General features: G+C 45.9%; 1 protein-coding gene and 1 long non-coding RNA gene across 2 annotated transcripts in view; both read right to left on the bottom strand.

The window, feature by feature from the left end:
* Positions 1 to 24455, bottom strand: part of SORCS3 (sortilin related VPS10 domain containing receptor 3) — a 501281-nt gene that overhangs the window by 422497 nt on the left and 54329 nt on the right. The window lies entirely within an intron of this gene.
* The window catches only part of LOC122466622, a 32144-nt gene continuing 29255 nt past the window's right edge, over positions 21567 to 24455 (bottom strand). The window contains exons 2-3 of the long non-coding RNA XR_006292278.1: positions 24106 to 24236; positions 21567 to 21968 (exon numbers count right to left, since the gene is read on the bottom strand). This is a non-coding gene — a long non-coding RNA (uncharacterized LOC122466622). The remainder of the gene's footprint in view (positions 21969 to 24105; positions 24237 to 24455) is intronic.

Consider the following 24455-nt stretch of genomic DNA (forward strand, 5'->3'; position numbering starts at 1 on the left):
AATTTATGTGGCTAAAGAACCTATTACTATTGGTTTTAATTCCCTGTGCAAGGTCCAATTGTTCTTGGCTTTTAGCAGTTCACTTTTCCCCCTACAGTTCCTGTCCTCCAAGCAGTAGATCTCCTTGTCGAGCCATCTCTTCTTCCATACCCTGCAGGGAGATGCAGGCTTCCTCTGTTGACAACATCCTGACCTCAGGTGTCTGAGCTTAATGTACGGATGGTCAAATACTGGTCGCTTGCAGCAGCAGGTGCATCTTGTTAATAACAGCCAGGGGCTGGGACAGAGGCGGTCCTGCAGGGAAAACTGTGGGAAGAAAAGTTAGGGACACAAGATGGGTGAGGTAATCTCTTTTAATGGACCAACTTCTATTGGCAAGAGACACACGCTTTCCAGCTTATACAGAGCCCTAGAAGATCAAACACCTGAGGTCAGGATGACTTCTGGAGCTCTGTGTAAGCTCAAAAGCTTGTCTTGAGTGCCAACAGAAATGGGTGCATTAAAAGGAGATTAACGCACCCACCTTCTCTCTCTAATATCTTAGACTAGCATGGCTACAATACCACTGCATACAACAGGAAGAAAAATTAGGGGGAGGTATAGGGTTTTTTTGTTGTTCTGAGTTATCAACCCCCCAGAAGGGAGTAAGCGTGGGTTATGAGTCTATATTGTTTTCAGAGAAGGATAGGAACTCTTCCTGTTTAGAAGTCAATGGGGTTGCAAAGGAATGTAGAATGTGGTCTTTGATATATTCAGTTCCAAGGAATCCAGTGTTGCAATACTCATTTCTACCTACAGTCTCCTGGGCGCTTAGGGAGAAGCACTGCAAACCTCAGCCTTTCCTGCAACTTTCGGGGGTGGAGGGAAGATAGAAGGTGGATAGAAAGCTGGCTAGATATCGGGCTCAAAGGGTAGTGATCAATGGCTCCATGTCTAGTTGGCAGCTGGTACCAAGCGGAGTGCCCCAAGGGTTGGTCCTCGGGCCAGTTTTGTTCAATAATTTCATTAATGATCTGGAGGATGGTGTGGATTGCACCCTCAGCAAGTTTGCAGATGACACTAAACTGGGAGGAGAGGTAGATACACTGGAGGGTAGGGATAGGATACAGAGGGACCTAGACAAATTAGAGGATTGGGCCAAAAGAAATCTGATGAGGTTCAACAAGGACAAGTGCAGAGTTCTGCACTTAGGATGGAAGAACCCCATGCACCGCTACAGACTAGGGACCAAATGGCTAGGCAGCAGTTCTGCAGAAAAGGACCTAGGGTTTACAGTGGACGAGAAGCTGGATATGAGTCAACAGTGTGCCCTTGTTGCCAAGAAGGCCAATGGCATTTTGGACTGTTTAAGTAGGGGCATTGCCAGCAGATCGAGGGACATGATCGTTCCCCTCTATTCAACATTGGTGAGGCCTCATCTGGAGTACTGTGTCCAGTTTTGGGCCCCACACTACAAGAAGGATGTGGAAAAATTGGAAAGCGTCCAGCGGAGGGCAACAAAAATGATTAGGGGACTGGAAACATGACTTATGAGGAGAGGCTGAGGGAACTGGGATTGTTTAGTCTGCAGAAGAGAAGAATGAGGGGGGATTTGATAGCTACTTTCAACTACTTGAAAGGGGGGTTCCAAAGAGGATGGATCTAGACTGTTCTCAGTGGTAGCAGATGACAGAACGAGGAGTAATGGTCTCAAGTTGCAGTGGGGGAGGTTTAGGGTGGATATTAGGAAAAACTTTCACTAGGAGGGTGGTGAAACACTGGAATGTGTTACCTAGGGAGGTGGTGGAATCTCCTTCCTTAGAAGTTTTTAAGGTCAGGCTTGACAAAGCCCAGGCTGGGATGATTTAGTTGGGGATTGGTCCTGTTTTGAGCAGGGGGTTGGACTAGATGACCTCCTGAGGTCCCTTCCAACCCTGATATTCTATGATTCTGTGAAGAGACTTTGCATCAAAGACTCATTCTGCATTCAGATCAGGAGGATGCACTGCACACTGTTACTGTTTGAGACCTAGACAACTGCAGACACAGGATCAAACGCTGACCAGGAAAACACGACTTTTTTTAAAAAAAAAAAAAAGGATAAAAGGAAAGCAGGAATATCTTGTTTCTCTCTCCAAAAAAGGTCAAAGTTAGTCCCGCTGGCAAAGTTACAGGTGCTATTTCCATATGCTTCATGTAGCCTGAGGACCAGCTATGGAAGCTTTCAACCATTTGTATGAGAGAAGGGGAGGGGGTGGAGGGGGAGAGACAGAATTCATGAATATTTCATGTGTTGCCTGAGCTTACTTGCAAGTTTCTGGAAAACTATTAAAGTTCAAACATAATATTGTCGTCGTTCACTTGTCATCTTCCACCTCGCTGGCTGTGAAGAGAAGGAAAATGAGACTATCTAGGCTCCGATCCCACAGTCAGAAGAAACCCGATGCCCATTGTTTTAATAAAGAAATCAAGAGATGTCACAACAGAGTTTGGAGAAAGTCTGTCCAGAGGCTGATGAAGAATGAAATTTGGGGCATTTATTTTATTTCCAAGGAGCTTTTCTGCTCCTCACAGCCTACTGCAAGAGAGATAGTTTTGTGCCATCAACAAATTTTGCTTGGCATGGGTGGAAAGGTGGGGCCTCCTCAGCTCAGAGCTGCTCCTTCACCAGTGAGAGGTTTATACACCCCCCTCCACCTAGGATAGAATTTCTGATCTGGAAAGAGACTCCAGGGACTTCAATGGGGGTTGCACTGGGCCCAGACGGAAGTCAATAGCCCAGCTCTCCTTGATTTCAACAGGAAACTGGACAGGATCATATTTGGTGACTGCTACTTACAGTGGCTCAACCACATTTACTCCCTGCACTACTTAGAATTAAACCTCGGATCTTTTCAAGAGGCTGAGCACCCTTAACTCCAAGGCAGCAAGAGGGCACAGCAATTCAGGAGGGGCTTTGCACTTTACAGGATCAGTCCAGGTTAGCCTGCCCTCTAGTATGCCCCAGAGCCAGTTTTCCCAAGAAGCAGTCACTGACGATACAGAGAAACTGTTTCTCCAAACTATACCATCATACAACAATTCAAACTTCAGATGCTCCAACCACTGCAGGAATAAATGAGACAACCACAGCCAAGCAGCTGAAATAAAGAGCCAATATAACCTAGAAGCTCAATCCATCTCTAAAGTGCATTCACCAACATCAATATTCAACAAGAAGAATTCAAGAGATGGAGGAATCAGACACACAACAGAGATCTGATTCAAGAGTCAGACTTCTCTCACAGCAAATTATTACACTGACTTCACACCGACATAATTTGAGACTGAGAAATCTCCTTAGAAATCAGAGATTGAAAATAAAATACACTCCCAACCCTAAGTCCCAAAAACAGGAGGGGAAGAAAATTAAAGAAGAAAAGATCCAGCCGAGAAGCAGGATTTAAACACAAAACACAACCCTGATTCCACTGACGATAAAGCTTCAAGTCCACATCAGAGAAGTTCGGTATGAACAACAACAACAAAACCCCAGGGATTTTATCTCAAACTAGTATTTGTTTGACAAGGGCCATGAGGAGTCTCAAGGGACAGAGTCAAACTGTGCTGGGCCCATGATCAAACCCTTTTCTTAGTCTCCGCCGATACGGACAACTTGCTGGCTACTTGCAAAGGAGGTGGCTATTGGCAGTGGTGCTGGAACACTTAATAGTGGAGGTGCTGAAAGCCAGCCCCCTTGCCCCTGTCTGCACCCCACCCCCGGAGTTGAGGCCAGGAGCAGGGCCGTGTCTCCGGGAGGGGAGGACCCGGACAAGAGAAAGGGGGCCAAGGCTAGGGTCACAGCTGGGGGTGGGTGCGGGGCCAGGAGTGGAGCCCCACATAAAACCTGGGGGTGCTGCAGCACCCCCTGCACCCTTAGTTCTTGCAGCTATGGCTATTGGAGCTACTTCGCCCAGCTGAATGGGAAGAGGAAGAGGAAGTAGTTAATATTAGAGGGGGGAAACAAACATTCTAGCAGAGCGAGTGAATTCAACTCTTGCCAGGTGAGTGAGGATCACAACCAGTTCGCAAACTCTAATTTAGCAGCGGGCTTGTCGGCACAGAGACCTAGTGCGCGGCAAGCCAAGGTGGGAACATGCAGTCCACTAACTTGGTACGTGGACCCTGCGGCCATGAGATGAAAGTTCTGGTGTGTGCTGTAGCACATGTCAACGGGCTCCACGCAGAAATTGTGGCGTGCTGGTGCGCTGTAGATTTATACCCCAGCTTCCATGCACTAAGTCATCACATAGACAAGCCCTGAGGCACCGATATGGCCCTCATTACGGTTGCGTCTGAGCATCTCACAATACTACGGGGAGGCAGAGGAATGCTATTATCCCCTTGTTTGACACATGGGGAACAGGGAGCCAAAGGGCTAGATTTTTAAAGGGAGTTAGGCACCTAAATGACTTGCCCAAGCTCACGCTGTGGCAAATGGGGGAACGGAGCCCTGGACCATCCTTTCTCTTAACAGGGAAGCGAGCCCTGCAGATGCTATTTCTCTCCCTTCTTGGTGTTTACACATGTCAATAAGAAATTTAATACTTTGCACTTCTTTGCACCTTCACACTGTCCCAAACATTAAGTAAGGCTCACATCAGCCCTGCACAGTAGTTACCGGTAGGTGCTGTTATATCCGTAAATAAAGGCCTGGAAAGGATAAATAAAACATCCAAAAAGTTTCACATCAAGGCAGTAGCAACACCAGGAATCCTGCCTCCTGCTCTAACTATTACAGTAGGGGTTCTCAAACTGGGGGTCGGGACCCCTCAGGGGGTCGCAAGGTTATTTCATGGGGGGTTGCGAGCAGTCAGCCTCCACCCCAAACCCCACTTTGCCTCCAGCATTTATAATGGTGTAAAATATATAAACAAGTGTTTTTAATTTATAAGGGGGGGGGATCGCACTGAGAGGCTTGCTGTGTGAAAGGGGTCACCAGTACAATAGTTTGAGAACCACTGTATTGCAGGATTAGAAGCACCCTTCTGTTCCCAGTTGGGACCAAGGCCCCATTGGGCTAGGGAGCAAACATACACCATCTCTTCCATGAACTTACAATCTGATAAAACAGGAAAGGGAAACAGGCAAAGAAAAGGGAAGCAACCTGCCTAAGGTCAGAGAAGACCAGTAATAGAGATGGGGCTAGAACCAAAGTCTGAGTCCCAGCTGAGCAGCCCACCCACCAGATCAAGCTGCCTCTGTAGGCAGCTTCCCTTATTTGACGTAACTGGGGTATCTACATAATCTATGGCACTGCAGGTCTTACAAAGCCTCTGTTTGTTTTCCAGCTGTTCTAGATGGATCGAGACAGAGACACACGTGTGCCTTTATTCTCGTCTCTCATCCCTTTCCAGGCGACAGCAGTAAATTAAACTGGGTGAGCATTAAGCACTGATCTCATCCACAAGAGAGCTAGTTTCCCAGCATACCTTCTGTAATTTAACAGTTGTTCTGCACTTTCCCCCCCCCACCCCACACACACACACACACACACACCACACACACAGTTCCTGTTCTCCACCTGGATTATTTCAGCGTGTGGGGAAGATACACATTAAGACCACAGTTGGCAAGGCTGGAGGGAAATGCCAGGTCTGAATTCGCCTCATTTAAAAGGGAAGGAATACATCTTTATTAATGTTAATAAACACCATGCTAATGCTTGCGTATCAAGTTACTTTGTGCTGTTTTGGCAGGGCGAGTAAAGGAAGAAAGATTTCTATAATCAAGTCCAATGCCCAATGCAATTTCACAAGGAAATTTCCATCCACTGGTACAGAGGGGAAGGAATCATAGAATATCAGGGTTGGGAGGGACCCTCAGGAGATCATCTAGTCCAATCCCCTGCTCAAAGCAGGGCCAGTCCCCAATTTTTGCCCTAGATCCCTAAATGGCCCCCTCAAAGATTGAACCCACAACCCTGGGTTTAAGAGGCCAATGCTCAAACCACTGAGCTATCCCTCCCACCTTGAAGGAAGAGATGCCACAGCCCTGGACAAGGTTAGAGGGCTATCTCCTAAGGGGCTATGCCGCAATTATGGTTGCCCCCGCATAGTGCACCAGACGGTAGGTAGGGCATAAAGAACAGACAATTTGGCATCAAGGAGTGGTATCTTGCTAGCATTGCTCGACAGGTGGGCACAGCCATAGAGGCCACAGCTCCACCCACTCCTCCACACATCAAAAATGGAACCAATCAACAATTACCCACAGAAACGTTTGTTTCAATAGAAAATGGCTTTTGGCCTAACCGGAGATTTTCCTGAAAATCATCCGTTTTTAGTGGATATTTTGGTGGTTTACATTGAAAGTGAGAAACAAACAAAGAAAAACAAAAACACACATTTATCAGACTTTGGCAAGTGACAGCCAAAAAATATGTAGGGTTTGGGTTTTCAGATTTTGGACTAAAACCTTGAAAAATTTCAACAAGACATTTTTCATAGGGGCAAGGAGGAAAAACCCCATTTCCTGACCAGCTCTAGCAGCTCAGATGGGGCTGGAGAAGGGCACTTTCCCAGGGCCCTCCATGTACTGTCAGCAGAGGAGCCATGCCTTCTAACCCTCAGGCAACACTGCTCATGGGGTTGTTATTGTGTTGTGATAAGGTCCAGGAGCCTAGGCATGGAGCAAGGCCCATGCTGCCAGACACTGTACAAAAAACAGAACAACCAAACAGTACCTGCCCCCCAAGAGAGCTTACAGTCCAAATCAAGACTGAACTCTGTTCCCATAGGGTAGCACTACACTGCACACTAAGCCCAGCTCAGACTCAGGTTTGAGCCCAAGCCCCACTTCTGTCCACATACAAATCAGACAGACTTGGGTCAGCAAGCACTCAGGTCCTACAACCCAGCTGGGGTGGGGAGGCGGGGGTTAGAGCCAGAGTCTCACTGTGACTCGGGTGCAAGCCCTGTCATCTTGCAGTATAAATGCAGCTCAAGCCAAATCAGAAAGTCTGCATAATGCAGTATGGACGCGTTAGCGTGGCTGTAAGACCAGGGTCCAGCAATTGTAAAACCCAGGTTTACATTACAATGCAGTATGGATGCTCAAGCACCCCCTTGCAAGCACTGAGTTCACAAGCCCAGGTCCCACAGATCTGGATTTCCATTTAGTGTAGACATACCTTAAGAGGCATCATTTTGCCACTGGTTTTCTGGAGGGAGGCAAGAATATGCCAACTTTCCAGCCATTTTGAATTCCGAGAGGAGAAAAACTTCTCTCATAAACTCACATATTAGCACTTCAGGGCTTAGAATCATAGAAGATTAGGGTTGGAAGAGACCTCAGGAGGTCGTCTAGTCGAATTCCCTGCTCAAAGCAGGGCCAACCCCCAACTAAATCATCCCAGCCAGGGCCTTGTTACAGGAGTGAAAAATTGTATTTCCTCAGCAAAGGAAAAGGGCTAGAGGCCACATATGGGGAGCATGTGTGTTGAATAAGAAGGTGCAGTTTACAAGGTCAGTTAGCAGGCTAGAGCCAAACTAAATTATATGAGAAAGCTAGAAATCTCATGGAATGGGCATTGGGTAGGGAATCAGGAGACCTGGGTTCAATTCCCAGCTCTGACACTAATGTGCTGTGTAAACTCAGACAAGTCACTTCACATTTCTCTGCTATTTCCTTTCCCACCCTTCATCTTGTCTGTCTAGATTGTAAACTCTCCAGGCAGGGATGGTCTCTTACTACGCGGTAATACAGTGTAGCTAGAACAATGGGGCCCTGATCTGGTAATGCAAATACCACCATTGTACAAATAACTTGACACAGGGTCCTCTGCAGACTTCACAATATAAGAAAAGATAAGATGAACAGAGTCAGCATGGATGCCCACAGCCAGATCAATCAAACCTCTAAAAATAAAGAACCAGACAAACTCAAGAGGGAAAAAAAGCTAAACACATCTGGAGTGATTTCTCTGGAGTGACCTGAGCCCATGCCAGATTAGTAAACAAGATCTGTCCAGGTGCTGCACCTAATTAGAAGCAGCCCCATCGATGAGAGCAGCAGATACACTTTGGTACAATTGTCTAATTACTGCAGAGAGTTTAATGAAGTTTCAGAAGGCCTAACCCCTTGTTCCTATTAATTAGAAGATAGGTCCGTTACATGCTCACATTATTCAATTAGGGGAACTGCTGACACGGCTACTTTCAGTGGCACCTTAATTCACTGAGGAACAACCTGGGCTATTTGCATCTTAGACATAAAATGACCCTTCAGCTATTAAGAAGAAAGGGTTGAATTAGTCCCAAATGCTGCCACAGCACTATTACTGCTGTATCATCTGGGCACAGTTCTGTAGATTGCCGCGGTCCGGTTTTAGACGGGGAAGCTCGATGTTATATGTTGGATCGTTTTCTTTCCTTTTTAAAAAAAACAAGTTTAATGAATTTAGTGCTGGTGGAAGGAGACCGGTTTCTAGAGCTATCAATCTCTGCCCTCAATTCACGGCCATGAAAAACACGTCATAGACCGTGAAACCGGGTCTCTCTCATGAATTCTGCTCGTGTACTTTTACCCCATACTATTCAGACTTTACGGGACAGAGCCAGCGTTTCTCAAACTGGGGGTCCTGACCCAAGGAGGGGGGGTCGTCTCAGAGGTGTCACAAGGTTATTGTAGGGGGGGCATGGTATTGCCACCCTTACTTTTGCGCTGCCTTCAGAGCTGGGTGCCCGAAGAGTGGTAGCTGCTGGCGGAGTGTCCAGCTCTGCAGACAGCAGCATAGAAGTAAGGGTGGCAATACCATGCCAGGCCATTCTTACTTCTGGGCTGCTGCTGACAATGGCACTGCCTTCAGAGCTGGGCTCCTGGCCAGCAGCTGCCACTCTCCAGACCCATACAGTGACAACACTGAAATTTCAGATGTAAATATCTGAAATCATGAAATTTAAGATTTTTAAAATCCTACAACCATGAAATTGACCAAAATGGACCATGAATTTGGTAGGGCCCTAACTATAGCATTAGCAGCAGCATTGGGCCCTGTGAATGTGCCTCAAGCCAGATCTAGAGGGACAATCTTTAAGGGTAAGAGGGTTGCTTAATGCATTGAGCATCTTCCCAGCCCCACCTCTGAGCAAGTTTGCATTTGACTCAGACTCCTTTCCCTCCCACTTCCTTTTCCACCAAGATGAAGTATTCAAATCAATGCATAATCTGTCTTTCACCCACACAAACGCACACCAGAAGCCAAGCTCATGTAATTATAGCAGCTCCCCTTAGCATCATAAGAGAGAAGAATCCAGTCATAGTGTTTCCATTGTAAACCTCTATTCCTCCCCACCCCCAAGACTTTATACTTTAGTCAGATAATTTGCTTCAGGAGAAATTTGGTTTCACAAGCTTTCAGCCCAACAATGAAAAATGTGGTTTTTTTAAGTTGATTTAAATCTGTTCAGTCCCATCAGCTTAGAAATGTAAATGAATGCATCAGAACCTAGAACTCAGACTCAATTCACAATCCAAACTGATGCTTTTGGCAACTGACCAAAAAAAAGTGTGAAACCAAATAATTTTCTGCATTTAAAATCTCTTTAGCATGTAGCATTAGCATGTGTAGATTGTATAGGGCACTGATCGTTAAATACATAGTTTCAGTTCACACTGCACGCCGTTTTGATCCCACTTACAGTCCAACATATGAAAGTTTTAGGAGTACTGATACATTAAAAGTTCTAGGATCCAGAAATGTCTGGCACATTTTCTTTGTGAACTAAAAAAAAAAAAAATCTTACATTCCCTTTCCTTTGATCCTGAAGTTACCCACATTTTACTTGCTGTGCAGCTACTTCTGGGACAGAACAAGGAAGCTGTTTAGCCACACACAGCAACAATACACAAGCAATGGGAAAAGGTGAAGAAAAAGAAAAATGAACTTTTTCCATATAGAATACAACAAAACCTGGTAGGGAAAGAAATGTTCTTCTCAAGCCCTCAACAGCCTATTGCAGAGAGCAAGAAAGAAATTAAAAGCAATAAATAAGTAGTTGACAATGTCCATTTAAACCTTAAAAGGCAGGCTTCATATATCCAACGTGACCATTAACTACAGCTGCATTACCTGGGCTGCTATTAAACAACCGGCCCCCGGGAGCCTGCCTATCATGCCGTATTAGCCTTGTGACAAAACGTTGTTGCTGAGCTGAGGTTACCCACCAGGGCATTAAGAAAAGTCTGGAGGAAGCAGACGGGACACAATTTCAGGTTCCCTCCTGGAAAATTATGAATCACGCGAGATGCCATTATTTCCAAGATGGAAACTATAAGCCACAAAGCACTTTTTGCTGGGAGCCCTTGGTCACCCAGTGATTGGGCCCAGGACTGGGAGTTGAGAGAGACAGATCTTGCATTATGCAGCTAAGTTCTTTTTATTTAGACTTTACACAGCACAGCAATGGGAGCCTACTGTAAGCTGCAGCCACCCCTGTGTGCTCCCCTCTCCAGTGTGAGCCCCAACATCTAAAACCAGAGGGTGAGCTTTGCCACACCCCACATCCTCCCACCAGAATGACACATGGGTTCTGTTCCTGACTCTGCCGCTGACCAGCTGTGTGACACCGAGCTAGTCAATGCCCCATGCCTCAGTTTCCCTCTCTGTAAAATGCAGATCCCTTCCTTTGTAAAGCACTTTGAGATCCACAGATGAAAGTGGCAACAGCAGCGGTATTGCTGGCTGCTTCTTTCCTCATTTCTCAGCCGTAAGGGCTGAGGCCTGGGCTCCCCTGTTGCACCTGCAGTTTTGCAATCGCGAAAGGAGTCGCAAGTGCAATCCAGAGTAGTTGCTGTGACAGTTCTCAGCTGAGTTCCCAGGACTGAGTGTCTCCCTGTTACACCTTCCTTCTGCAAGGAGGTGTCTTGCCTGTGGTAGCTGGCTGTTTGCTTGAATGGCAAACAGGTGCTTTCTCCTCCGGGCTAGGAATCACCCAGGGGCAGCATGCTCCAGCCAGGCCCCCTGCTTTCCCAGCACTCCTGGGCGTAGAAAGACAGCTATGCCCACTAACTACCACTGCCTCCTAAACCCAGGGAATCCCTAGTTTACTTGGGGCAGCTTTAATGTGGTTTTGCACTGATAGATTAGGACTAAGCTGTGGGACCCCTGGATGGTGAGTTGAGTGGGTCTCAGTTCCACCCAGAAAGCCAACAGTTAAAGGATACCATGTAGGGTGACCAGACGTCCCGATTTTATAGGGACAGTCCTGATATTTGGGGCTTTTTCCTACATAAGTGCCTATTACCCCCACCCCTTGTCCTGATTTGTCACACTTGCGATCTGGTCACCCTAATACCATGGGTCTGAGTGCTGAGCTAGGGGAAGGAAAATGTCTTGATATGCAAATCATCTGAAAAATGAAGGAGGATTAACATGAGAAAGAAGAAGATTTTGAATATTCACTGTTTTGTGACAGCATAATATGGTCATTCACGGATGGAGTCCCAGCACATTTAACAAGCTTTTAGCAGTCGCTGTCCCAGTGCTCAGCCATTATGTGCAAGGACCTTCCATCATCAGAAAACCCATCCCGGTCAGCAAGTCCGTCGTGTTCGCTGAGCTGGATGTGTACTTCGCTCTGTTCGCAAAGCCTATTTGCGACAAGCAAGCTCGCAGCAAGATCCAAGGTGTATCCCAGGGACAGAGACACACTACTGTGAGATCAGGAAAACCACCAACCTCTCATGAAGCCACTGCAAAATTACAGCATTTTAACCAAATAGCCCAACACTTCTGGGTTGGACGCATGCAGGAATCGCTGGGTGAGATTCTATGGCTTGTGTGTGTAGATCACAAGAGACAATCGCGATGGTTTGAAATCAACCTACTGAAGATCCAGGCTGTTTTTGTCCATTTCCCTCTTTCCCCCCACTGTTTTCAATGGGCAGCAGAGAAAAGGAGAGCATGATGTAAGCACACCTGATATGAGCGCCAACTTAAATGACATCTTCGGGGGGCTTTCCTTCTTACACGTTAACATTACCCTGTGCTAAATGAACTGCAGGCTTGGAAACCATCTGGGCTGATTAGCCCAGGGTACAGTTATTACTGATTTCACAGGGCTCGCCCTCAAGTTATTCATTACTCTATTATTTCACCCTCTCTGCTAAATAAAACCCTTCTTCTCCTCACTGCCAGCTAGGAAATCCATGAACAGGGGCACTTAGGGATGCATTGCTGACCATTTTTGGAAATGCACTGGGAGAGCCCTTTGGAAGGGCAGAGTGACAGCGATCTTGCTAAACAACAGGGACCGGCTGCTATCTGGAGAACTCTCCATGCACATGTTAAAACATGCACATGGGTGCACCCCTAGTGCAAGTCTTTCCTCTACCGCCTCACTGCTTCTCCTTGTCCCTTGAGAAAGGCCTGGTCTATGTGCACAATTGTATCTAGCTGCTAGAGCACTAGCCTGGGACTCAGGAGACCTGGGTTCTATTACTGGCTCAACCACGGGCCTTCTGCATGACCGTGGGCAAGTGACTTCACTGTGGTGGGCCTCAGTTTCCCCATCTGTAAAATGGGGATAATGGTACTAACCTCCTTAGTTTAGTGCTTTGAGATTTACGGATGAAAAGAGCTGTGTGGTGGTGGGTGGTGTAGCAGTGTTGGTCCCAGGATATTAGGGAGTGAAGGAATCTCTTTTATTGGACAAACTTCTTTTGAGCTCTGTGCAAGCTAGAAAGCTTGTCTCTTCCATTGTCTGTCCAGTGTACTACCTCACCCACCTCGTCTCATGCATGGTTATTACAATCCTGTTGGTCAGGGGGTGAATTTTCCCCTCTATGTCGTTACACCAGCATAAAGGCGATTATAGCCACATAACTGCATCAACCCGCGGAGGGTTCTACGAACGCTGCTGGCCCAGTTAAAGCAGTACGCTTTGCCGGCAGCGGCTCCGTTTCCTCTACCCGCCCCCACAGAGAGCAAGATCTGTAATGCAGTGAAAAAAGTTTAGTCCCAGCGGAGAGGATGTGGCAGCAGAGCAGCTGAGGCAGCTGCATTGGTCTGTCTTGCCTACCTATCAAGAACCTGGGATCTCCTCTCGCTATGCGTTTGTGCAGCGGCTAGCACCCGGGAGGCCCTCCACCTGCCTCAGGCCTGTCGGTGCTACTGCGAAACAAATACCTGCAGTGGGGAAGCAAACCTCAGACTTCTGAATCAAAGCATGAGCCTCTACTGTCCGAGCTCAGACGAGCCTCCTCCGCTAGCCATTGCTGCAGCAGGCTCGTGTACCCCTACAGGTGGCCGAGCCACCGGGAGAGGGGGACAGAGCGCTATATTGAGTGTGGGTGGGCTACTTAAATGGCTGTGCATTAATGCCCTTTCTAGAGCATCAATCGCTGTGGTGGTCAGAGAGCGCTGATCTGATTACCAGTGGGAGACCATCTCGCTATTCAGATGCGGTCCGAGCTATGAAAAAGTTGGGGAACCCCTGCCCTGGAGGCAATCTTCAGTGAACTGCTATTGCCAGGCACCTCAAACCCCCATCACTCCCCAACATTTTGATTTTCTAATTTTAAGCTGAACTTTCTAAACAAACTGTAACCGATCCTAATTGAGGTTAATCATTTCCTGATTCCTTTGGCATTCATTGTAATAGCGCTAATTACAATAAACACGTTTGAAATTAATGTGCATGTCATATGCATATATCAATTCCATTCTAATTTACCACTGATTAATGTCCACAGGCTGAACGTGTTTTCAATAATAAAACGTGCCGACGTGACTTACCCACCTTTGCCGGCAAGGCTGTTCCCACTGAAGGGTGGAAAGATTAGATAGATGAAGACAGATATGGAGGAAAAGCAAGCGAAGAACAACCACCACTCTGGGTTGGAAGACGAAAGCACTATCAGAGACTGGGGCATGTTCTAGTGATGAAAGACAGGGCATCCCATCTATCTTCAGGTTTCTATAGTATTCATCACAAGTGCTTAGCATAATAATACTGTGCATACTGATTTAAGAGCTTCAAATGGAAAAATACTGTAGAAGTGTGGACAGGAATGCTCTAAGCTTCACAATGAGATCTGAGCAAATCTCAACTAATTTTGTGAATGGCTGTTAAAAATAATCTGAAGACCAAGCCCTCTCTGCTAGTGTATATTTCCCCAGCTGAAAATGTGGCCCTGAATTTGCTTGGTTTATTTGTTCACCTTTGAGTTCCCTTTCTGCAAATATTCCAGCAAACCAGTTTAGTGGCAGGAAGTTAACAAACAGCATATTTCAAGAGAGTATTAGAGAATATTCATGAAAAAGCTCATTTGAACTCAATGTGAGGAACCAGATTCTAAAGAACTACAGTCATCCAATCAGGGAACAAAAGCCTTGTGATTTATGCATCCAATCAAAATTAACCAGCATGGCTCCAATATTGAATGGCTCAAAAATCATTTGCAGACCAAGAATTGTCCTTAGAAATTATTCTGAGAATAATTTTGAAGAACGAGTAAATCTGAGAAAATCCCAAGCTACGAACGAACAAGATGCAAGTAGAAAGGCAGGCTAAATTTGTGGAATAAATTTATCGCTATGAACTAGCTGCTCAGCTCTATTCACAAACACCTTATGTATGGTAGGAAGCAGTTATGATACCCATTTTACAGATGGGCAAACTGAGTCAGAGAGCCTAAAGGCTCTTCTGACCTAAGTGATCTGTGCAGGCAATTTGTTGCAATAAATCTGCTTAGCCAACACAGCAGAACCCCAGAGGTAAAGTCCATAGCATCAAAGATTAAGCTACACATGTTATGCTATATCAGACTCTTCTGTACAAAAGATCATTTCATCCTGAGCAACTTGCCACAGCCACACAAAGTCAACAGCAGAGCCTAAAACAGAACCAATGAGTCCTGCTTCCCAGATTCTCCTCTCTAACCACCAACTCTTTTACCACAGGAAGAGACTAAAAGCAACAAGGCCACTACAGTGTATGCAAGACCGTCTCAGTTCCTCCATCAGATGGGCTGAATTAGAAACCCTCGGATCCTAATGTCTCTGGGAAATTCTGATCCAGATTCAAGCTTTGCAGTTCCTTCCCATTTCTGCTTTCAGCATGTGATGGGGGTGGACTAGGCCCAGAGACCCCCTGTTGGAGGCTTCAAGGTGCTGCTACACTCCATCCCAGAGAGGAGCAGAAGAGAAGTCCTCCAAGCGACCTAGAATGGCTGCAGGGAAAAAACAGCCAATCAGAAGGGCTGCAGGAGCAGCCAGTCAGGGGCTAGGAGGGCCATATAAAAAGGAGCAGCAAAGATAAAGTCAGTCAGTTGCCGTCTGGAGCTGGAAGAGAGAGAACTGTGTTCCTGGATGGCTGAAAGAGCAGCAGGACCACAGACAGCTGAATGTGGGCAGGGACTGAGGGAGCTAAGGAGGAGATCCTGGCTGGCTGCTGGGACTGAGTAAGGATTGAGCCCAGGGAGGGCTCCAGGAAGACAGTGTCTCTAGGAAGGAAGCCCTGGGGATACAGTCCCATACCAGGGCTGGGTGAAGGTAAAGACTGTATACCCCAGGAGAGGTTTGTTCCGTTCTACCTACAGACAGTGTCTGAGAGTTGGCCAGAGGGCTGAGTCACTTAAGACCTACTGAAGAAATCATCTGCCTGGGGGGGGGGGGGGGAGGGGGCGCTCATGAGAGGCAGGTGCTGATCCTGTTACACAACACAAAAAACAGGTGAAACTGGGAATCAGGTTCACCGAGGTGTTGGATATGTTCCACTGAGAAAAGTGCACATGCAGTTGACTTGCAAACCTCAGGCGCGCGCATGAGAACAGACAGCCGGCAAGTTCCACACAAGATCCAGCTTGAGCTATGCCTCTGTGTTCCGTTCACACACAGTGTATGTGTGAAAGAGAAAAATGGATGATAGGGTGGGGTGGCTGCTATAATGCAGCTGCTGCATTCAAAGCCACCAGTATCCTCTGGGAGCATTGCTTTGTGCTCATCAACACCCAGAAGATGCACAAGGCATTGTAATAATCCCACAAAGCGGACATACTGTGCCACCAAACCCAGGCTCTGTATGTGGAGGAGAGAAATGAACTGCGACTGCTACCAGCAGCCTTGGCTGCCCTGAGGGCATTAGTGCTAAGACTGGCTGCTCCCATTCAGTCATGTGGGGTCTATTATTAATGGTATTTTTCCTTCATTAAGATTTCTACTTCAGCAGGAAGGGAAAGCCTTTTAGAAAGACCATAAATTACTCTGTCCTTTAAGGCTCTACACTAGCTCCAGTAAAGGAACAGAAGAGGTTTTCTCGGCACGTGACTATGAGAGCCTAGGAAGAACCAAGAAGGGTGTATATGAAAACTGATTTTTTTTAAAAAAAAGATAAAGTGGTTAAATACATAAAATAAGACCAGGGAAACTTGTACCTTAAAACCACAATGGAATCCAGGTTCCAGCATATTCCTATCTTACCTTCAGCAGTGCCTGAGTGCTACTGAACTATCCTGGCTGTCCACTCTATATACGAGGAGATTACCCACAATTCCCCTCCACCTGCCAGAACTAAAATCTTCCTCTGCATTTTTAAGAAACCCCTAATTAACTGTCATGTGACTCAACCAGCCACCACCATCTTGTAATGCAACAAATGATTCTTAAACCACATTCCTTAACTTAACTACATCACAGGGGAACAAGTCTGCCACTCAGATCCTGAAGGAGATTTCCCTGAATGCCCCAAGACTAACGTCATAGCTCATCCTGCCTTAGGTAGCAAACACCCTGACATGCCTCAAACAGAAGTTTGTAAGTACATAGAGGGGAATCAACTAACAGCATCTCACTGGCATCCTGTTGTATAAGCACACACCCACACCAGTTCACAACAAAATAAGGTATCTTTTAACAATCAGCACATACCTGTAACTTACCTCCTCCCAGGAGGGTGCTAAGAAGCCTGCAATATGGGTGGTTAGACTCAGGCCACAGACACTGATACCCCAGATTGGGACCAACGGTTCAACAATTCCTAACCTGGGGTTATAAATGAGTGTTGATGCTCAATCCCTAGGTTAACAAACCTGGGGTCTAACTCAAGTTCTACTAACCATGCGCTTTCATTGCGGTGTAGATGCACACTGGGTCTTTAAACATCCCTGTTACTCCCCAATATAAATCCTGTCAGAGTAAAATGTGCATATTTTGTGGATTCCTGCAGGTCTCAAAGCAAAACAGAAAAAAAAAAAAATCTCCTGTCCAGGAAATGAAAGGGAAATAAAACCACTCACACTACACCTTCACACACAGCAGCAGTGACCTATGTCTCCTGTACAAGTCATCTACACCGCCAGTTATTGGGCATAATATTTATAGCAAGCTTTTAAATCCCAGGTGAATACCAAGCCAAATAGCTACAGGTTCCCATAATTCACAAGTACAAAATGTAGTCTGAAGCCAAATATACTACATCTATGAATCAGCATAATAGGTTATGCAAAATGGATCCGATTTCATGGGGCTATTTTAATGTAAGCATTTAACTAATCAGTACTGTCAAGGCCTATGCTGCACACCCAGCCCCAAGGAACTTCTTACGGCCAGCAGGAAAAGAACTTCATTGTTCCTGAGCCAGCTGCCCAGGTCCTCTACCATTTGAGGTAAAGCGGACTCTTTAGGCTGTTGGTTGTCGAGTTGTTGTGGGTGTGTCAGTCCCACCACATGACAGACAGACAAGGTGGGTGAGGTAATTTTTTTCACTGGACCAACTTATGTTGGTGAGAGGGACAAGCTTTTGAACTTCACAGAGCTCTTCCTCCAGTCTGGAGAAGGTAACCAGAGAGTCTAGGTAGGTATGCTATGTGGGACAGATTTTAAGCATAAGGGGTTCACATGTTGTAGGAGACCACTTAACAGAGTGGGCAATTTTAGCTGTTGGCAGTGCAAAGGCCATGATACATCATTATGAGCCAGCCAGGACAGTGGTAGTCAGCCAGCTGGACAGCAGTCTGAAGTGGGTCATGAGGGGGCATGTAGTGCATTGCTATGAAAGCAAAATCCCTGGGTCACCGGGAACCAGTGGAAGCTAAGGCAGGGGAAAGAGCAGCTCACTCCCCCTCCATCAAAGGAGACAAAAGAGCAGACAAACAAATTACCCAAGTATAAATGCAGACAAACTATTGGAGTCAAGGGAGCTACTCCACATTTGTAACGGACGTTGGAATCAGGCCCATAGACTGCAAACTTAGAACAACTGCTACCGTAAGTAAACGTACACCCTAGGGAAAGCCAGTCCTACAATGGAACAGTAGATTAGAGTTTGAGGCTCGTTTAACAGCAATTCTCAAACGCCACCTATGGTGCCCTGAATCCCAAGGAATAACTTCCAGTCTCTTTGTAAACCAATTTTCCCCAGTACCAAACACTCAGAGTAAATGCCTGTGACCATACAACAGGATGGCTTCTGCTGGAGAGAAGCCAGCTCCTACCAGCCACTCTCCAGAACTGCATGAGTTGAAAGCAGTGGGAAAACTTTCCCCTTTTTGTTTAGCACTTTGGATCCCAGCAGCTCTTGACCAGTTCTGAATTTGCCTGTTGCTGACTCAAACAGTTTGACCTCAAGAGGGAAAAAAAAAAAAATCACTGAGTTTTTCCTTCAATTGATGTTTTATAACAGGCTTCTGTGGTGCCGAGAAGTCGAATCACAGCATATCCCGAAACGCTGGGAATTATGGTAAAATTACAGAATGCACCAGCTAAGCAGTTTGAGGGATGATCAGTATGAAAATAAACTTGACTTTCCTTTTTAAAATTCTTTCCCCTTATGGAATCTTGTATCACTGCATGGTTTGCCAAGAACATCGCAGAATGCATCACTAAGATTGCAGTTATTATCCACATGCAACCAATAGGAGTAAGAGATGATCCCAGACCAAAACCCAGGATTCTCAGTGTCCTCAAGCTTTGATGAAAGCTCAGGACTGGGTAAGAACTTTGTGGCTCGGGTTCATCTCCAAATGCAATGGGGTGTGATGATACAAAACAATTTATTCGGTCATCATGTCCTTCACACAGTGCTTTATGGACACAATTTGATCATAACCCAAGAAAAGAGGTTTTAAATAGAGAATTTCAAAACAAAGGCAGTGGATTTGCATTGCAAGATACACAGAAGTGATCAGCTTGGATGAAGCACAAGCAATCCACAACAGCGAAGAGTCATGCAGCAGGAGGCACTTGAGCTACTAAGGTGCTTAAATATTAGAGCTGGTCAAAAAAATTCCATCCAAACACCTTTTCTAGTGGAAAGTGCCATTTTGACCAAAACGAAAAAACTTCTCTGTTCTTTTGACCCAAAGCTTTCATCCCTTTTCCAGTGGAGAAAAGCAAAAAGTGGGACAAAAGTGATCTTTTCCCACTAAAACTGGGGAGGGAAAGGATTTTTTTTTGGAGGAGGGGAGAGGGGGAATCTTGAATTTTTTTTGCAAAATACATTTCCATTTCCCCCACCATCACCAGTTCTCCTCAATTATGGAGAGAGGCAGAGACAAAAGCCAAAGATGTAGGAACAGTGAGCAGGTAGACAAATGGGTAGATAAACCAATCCAGCCCTTTGAATTTCCTCCTGTGCTGCAGGATAAGAATTTTTTTTCTCCCATACATTTTAAGGCCAGGAACTCAGTGGAATTCACCAAGCAAGGCAGAAAAGCAGCTGCAGGACAGGACAAACAGTAACAAATCAGGGGCTAGAGCATCACAAGTGTAACATGATACAATCATAAAAGCTTCCCATCGAGGACTTTGTGCCTCTTGGAATGATATGCCAGGATCACTCCTGGCTGACTGTACATGGATGCTGTTCAAACACACAGTTCTTCCTACTAGCTAGCTTACATGATCCTTTTTATTTCTTCCTTTGCAAAGGGGAAGCCAGGTGGAAGGAAGAGACCTGCTCTTTGTTGCAATGTGTGCACTGAAGACCAAGGTTTCCCAGCAGTGCCACGGTGATATGCAAAACAAATGAATCTTCCCAAGTATTAAAGAACTAGTTCAGGTCCCCCGCTGCTGCCATTCCAGATCAGTGCATGCTGTTGAGACTATGCAGAGGGTAGCTATATAAACATCCATTCCCCAGGAGCTTTGTACACGGAGTCCTCCTGACACCAAGTAGAGTTCTCACATGATTGGTTCCTCGAATCAGTATCTGGGGCATGCTACACAGCCGGCTTCTCCGCTCCATTCGGAATAGTACAAATTTGTACAACAGCCTTATCGCTCTGACTGCACACGGTTTGTTCAAAATGTGATATCTGAGCTGGGATCAAACCAATCTGCAGGTGATAATACCCAGGGCTGAGAGCCCCTTTTATAGCCTGATAGTTCCTGCAAGAGATCAGCATTCCCATCTCCACCTCCATCTCATAGACAGAGTCACTTCCCTTCAGGTTTTTTGTTTTCCTAAAGACTCTCCCCTCCCTGCTATACACTGAGAGGCTGGGATTATAGTTTTCAGAGTAGCAGCCATGTTAGTCTGTATTCGCAAAAAGAAAAAGGAGGACTTGTGGCACCTTAGAGACTAACCAATTTATTTGAGCATTAGCTTTCGTGAGCTACAGCTCACTTCATCGGATGCAACTGTAGCTCATGAAAGCTCATGCTCAAATAAATTGGTTAGTCTCTAAGGTGCCACAAGTACTCCTTTTCTTTTTGGGATTATAGTGTCCAATAGACAACCCTGGAGTCTGTCTAGTGGAGTGCAATCTCAGTGATTTCATTTTTCTGTCATCACTCCATGGGACAGGGATGATTTAGCCCCACAGCCTTACCTCCCTGATAAAGGATAAAACTCAGCTGTGTAAATGAAGAGCCAGGATAATGAAGAATGAACAGTTCTAGTCCCTAACTGGCATGTGCCCAAGAATACACTGAGAAGGTCATTGGTATTCCCCACAACTGTCTAGTATGGAGACCCAAAGCAGAGAATCCAGCCTCTTTAAACCCATACTCAGTATAGTGGGAGGGAAGCTGTAAATCATAGGGTGCCATTAAGGTGTGGGGGTTATTCATCCCATTAAGGAGTATGGATTTTATCTGAAAGAGGGACAGTGGTATGTCCCCAAAGTGGTGTCTTCCAGAGGAAAGCTATGTGATTTGGTACATGAAAGCCAACATTTTCAAATGCAGACACCTAAAGTAAGGCACCTAAGTCCCTATTTAACCACCTACCTAGCTGAAAGTGACGTCCAACTCAAGAGATCTAGGTTCAAAGGCTGCTTAGATCACAGGAGAAAGGAGTGTGGTGACCTCATTCTAGTCCCCAGTGTTCAGATGTCTGAATCAGAGTCCCCGCTGCAGATCACGTAGTCTCTGCTTATGGGAAAGCTAGCCCAGGAATGGCTAAAGGGCACATCGCAGTGTGCCCAGCTCAAACCTGGGCTTCCAATCTCTCATTCTAAGGAGCATCAAATTTGCCCTGCAGGGGAAAAAAAAAAAAAAAAAAAGAGAGAGAGACCTCTCAACACTACATGGACCTGAATGTAAAGTGTGTATGCAGAGAATAAAGGGAGATCAAAAAATAAAAATGAGAGGAGAGGAGAAGGGATCTGAGTAAAACTGTCATGTTCTTTTTCCCAGCAAAACCAAAATGAGAGAGAACCACAAAAGCCAAGAACATTCAGCTCAGAGAAGTGAAAAGAACGTCTTTTCACCACCATTGCAGTCACTGTGCAGAGACTGCAGGAGTTTGAAAACTCAAGCTCAGCTTCCACTGCCCCACGCTGTCTTCTCCTCCTGGTACAACATTCGGAACAAGGAAGTCTATGCTGCCTGAATAGAACACTTGGTCTTCAGTCCTGGAATCATACAGGTCAGAAAGTCTGAAGCCTGGTTCTCAATTGCCCTGCAACTTGTGCACCCGAGCAAAGCAAATGCACAGCTTGGAGGAGAGGGGGACTTTGGTATGTGGAGCAAGAGTGCGTGTAGAATTTGTGAAATCCCAGGCAATCTACATGGGTCACAACGAATAAGCATCTCATTATGGTTTTAAGAAATCACTAATCCCATTGAAAGACAAGGCCAACAAGGTTCCTGTCAATACCAGTTGTTTGGCAAACAGGAGCTCAGTCACAGCAAATTCACCAAGATCAGCAATCTCAAGACATGCCTGGGAAAACTGGTGCTCCTGTTGGAATGCCTGCCTGCTTTCCTGTTCCTTCCCCTGGATAGTGCAGAAGGGATTACAATACATTTTAACTACATCACTGCGGGGCTATGGTCCTGATCCACAGCCCATTGAAATGAATGGAAAGATTTCCATTGAATTCAGGCAGCTTTGGATCAGACCCTGCACGAGAGACCATTTGATGCAGATTCTTCCACCCATATTTGAAATTAAATGCTTCTCATCAGCTCAGGCTGAGTGCCCTAATGAGCTGCTCATGGGACGTGCAGCCAGAACTCACGCATTCTAAGCCTGGCTCTGCCACTCACATGCTGGGAGGCCTTCTTGGGCAAATCCCATAATCCTTCCGTGACTCAGTTTCACCAGCTGCAAAATGGGGATCTGATCTCCCAACCTCACCTGGATGTTGGAGGGGTGTGGACCTGGTTGAAAGCCTGCTGAAGTTAATGGGCAGTCCTGGGTCTAGCTGTGACTAACATTTCTATAGCACTTTGAAGCCATCAAGATCAGGGCTCAATTCCCTGTCCCCACCTGTCACCCCAGGCTCCATATGTGACCTGGACAAGTCACTTGCCTCTGTGCTTCAGCTCCCCACCTGTAAAATGGGAACAATACCAGTGCCTTTCTTCACAGATGACTATATTAAAGACGGAAGTGCTCAGATACTCCAGGGATGGAGGCCATATTATAAGTACCTCAGATAAACAGGAAGTTCTCAAGAAGGACTAATTATTATTATTATTGCATTGATCTGCAACCTCTTTGTGCAACGGGGATAAACAGCAACATCATCAGGGATTTCGTAACAGTTCCCAGGGAGAAAAAAAAATCCCCCTCACTTTTGCCCTCCCCCCAGTTTTAATTAAAGGAATGATCGTCCCGCTCATGAAAGGTCTCGCAACTGAGAGCCTTAGAGACTCCGCCATCTTCAGCATGGTTACACCAGGAATGCTGTTGGTCCTCAGGGGAGCAAGGAAGAGCTGCATCTCCTACGCCCTAGGTAACGAAAGCAAGACGACATTAAAGAAAGCGTCTTTTGCCAACAGAAGTTGGTCCAATAAAAGGTGCTCCTCAGCCACCTTGTCTCCCTCCTCAAGAGGAGCACAGAAGAATTTCTGAGACTGCAGCAGCTTTATTCCTAAAATGAATTTTTCCCAGCATTCCCTGCCCCCTCCAGTCAGTTAGTTTAATGGTAACATGTGTCGATACCTACTCCGGCTTTTGGAATTCCAGGCCACCAGGCTCTCTGGGAGAGGTCTTCGGCAGCTTTAATTGTGAACCTGTTGGCTGCCATAGCCTCTAGGAAAAGACTGTGGCTCTATCACACCCCAAAGGGGAAAAGGAATCACTTTTTTTTTTTTTTTTTTTTTTTTGCGCTAAGGACAGCTTCTTCCCATGCCTACTCAGCCTGGTAATGTCTGAGCTCAGCTAAAGTCTTCCCAGCTCTCAGCTTTATCTTCACTAGGATTTTACCCTGAGTTAGCTAACTCAAATTGGGAACACATCTCTTTTCCTAATGAAAATAAAGCCTCAGTCTCCCAGATTTAGACAAATTATGTGCCTATCCAGAACTAAGCAAGTTATCCTGTCCCTGGGAAACTATTACAATAAAACTGGCTACGATGTATGTGTGTCAATGCCCTCCACTGGATGGAATCAGAACCACTCAGTGGGGCATCAGGGCTGTTACTAGGGTTGCCAATTTTGGTTTGATGTATTCCTGGAGGTTTCATCATATGACAATCTTTCATTCCTGGAGACTCCAGGACAATCAGGAGGGTTGGCAACCCTAGCTATTACATGGACGCTGGAGATTTTTCATTAGTTCAAGTGGCAGGCACCTCTCCTTTTTACAGCCATTTGATCCCTGTGGTTGCAATGGAGTCACAGCGGTGCATGATGTAATGTAATCATAGATGGTCACCAATTTGTTGCAGCGTTAACATGTACAACTCATTACCTGCAAGAAGATGAAAAATACAGCTGCATTCTGCACATTTTGCTATTTTTAATTGCAGCAGCAACAGGGTCACATGGTCAGGCTGCCACTAGCCTTTAGGAGAGTGATAGAACCTGGCTTGACACCAACGCCTTAAATAGAGCAATTAAGGAACATTTTGAAAAACCAGGAAAATAAGATTAGTGCCTTGGAGAATCAATCTTCAAACAGCAGCGAGACAGATACATCAGAATAATGAACTGACATCACAGCCCTATATATCAAAGGCATCCTGGCACAGGGACTAATCGCACAGGCAGACAAGGGTTTAGATCATTCTCTCTCACACACACACACGGCTGGGGGAGGGG

The sequence above is a fragment of the Chelonia mydas genome, chromosome 7, assembly GCF_015237465.2.
Source record: "Chelonia mydas isolate rCheMyd1 chromosome 7, rCheMyd1.pri.v2, whole genome shotgun sequence".
NCBI classification, from domain to species: domain Eukaryota; kingdom Metazoa; phylum Chordata; order Testudines; family Cheloniidae; genus Chelonia; species Chelonia mydas.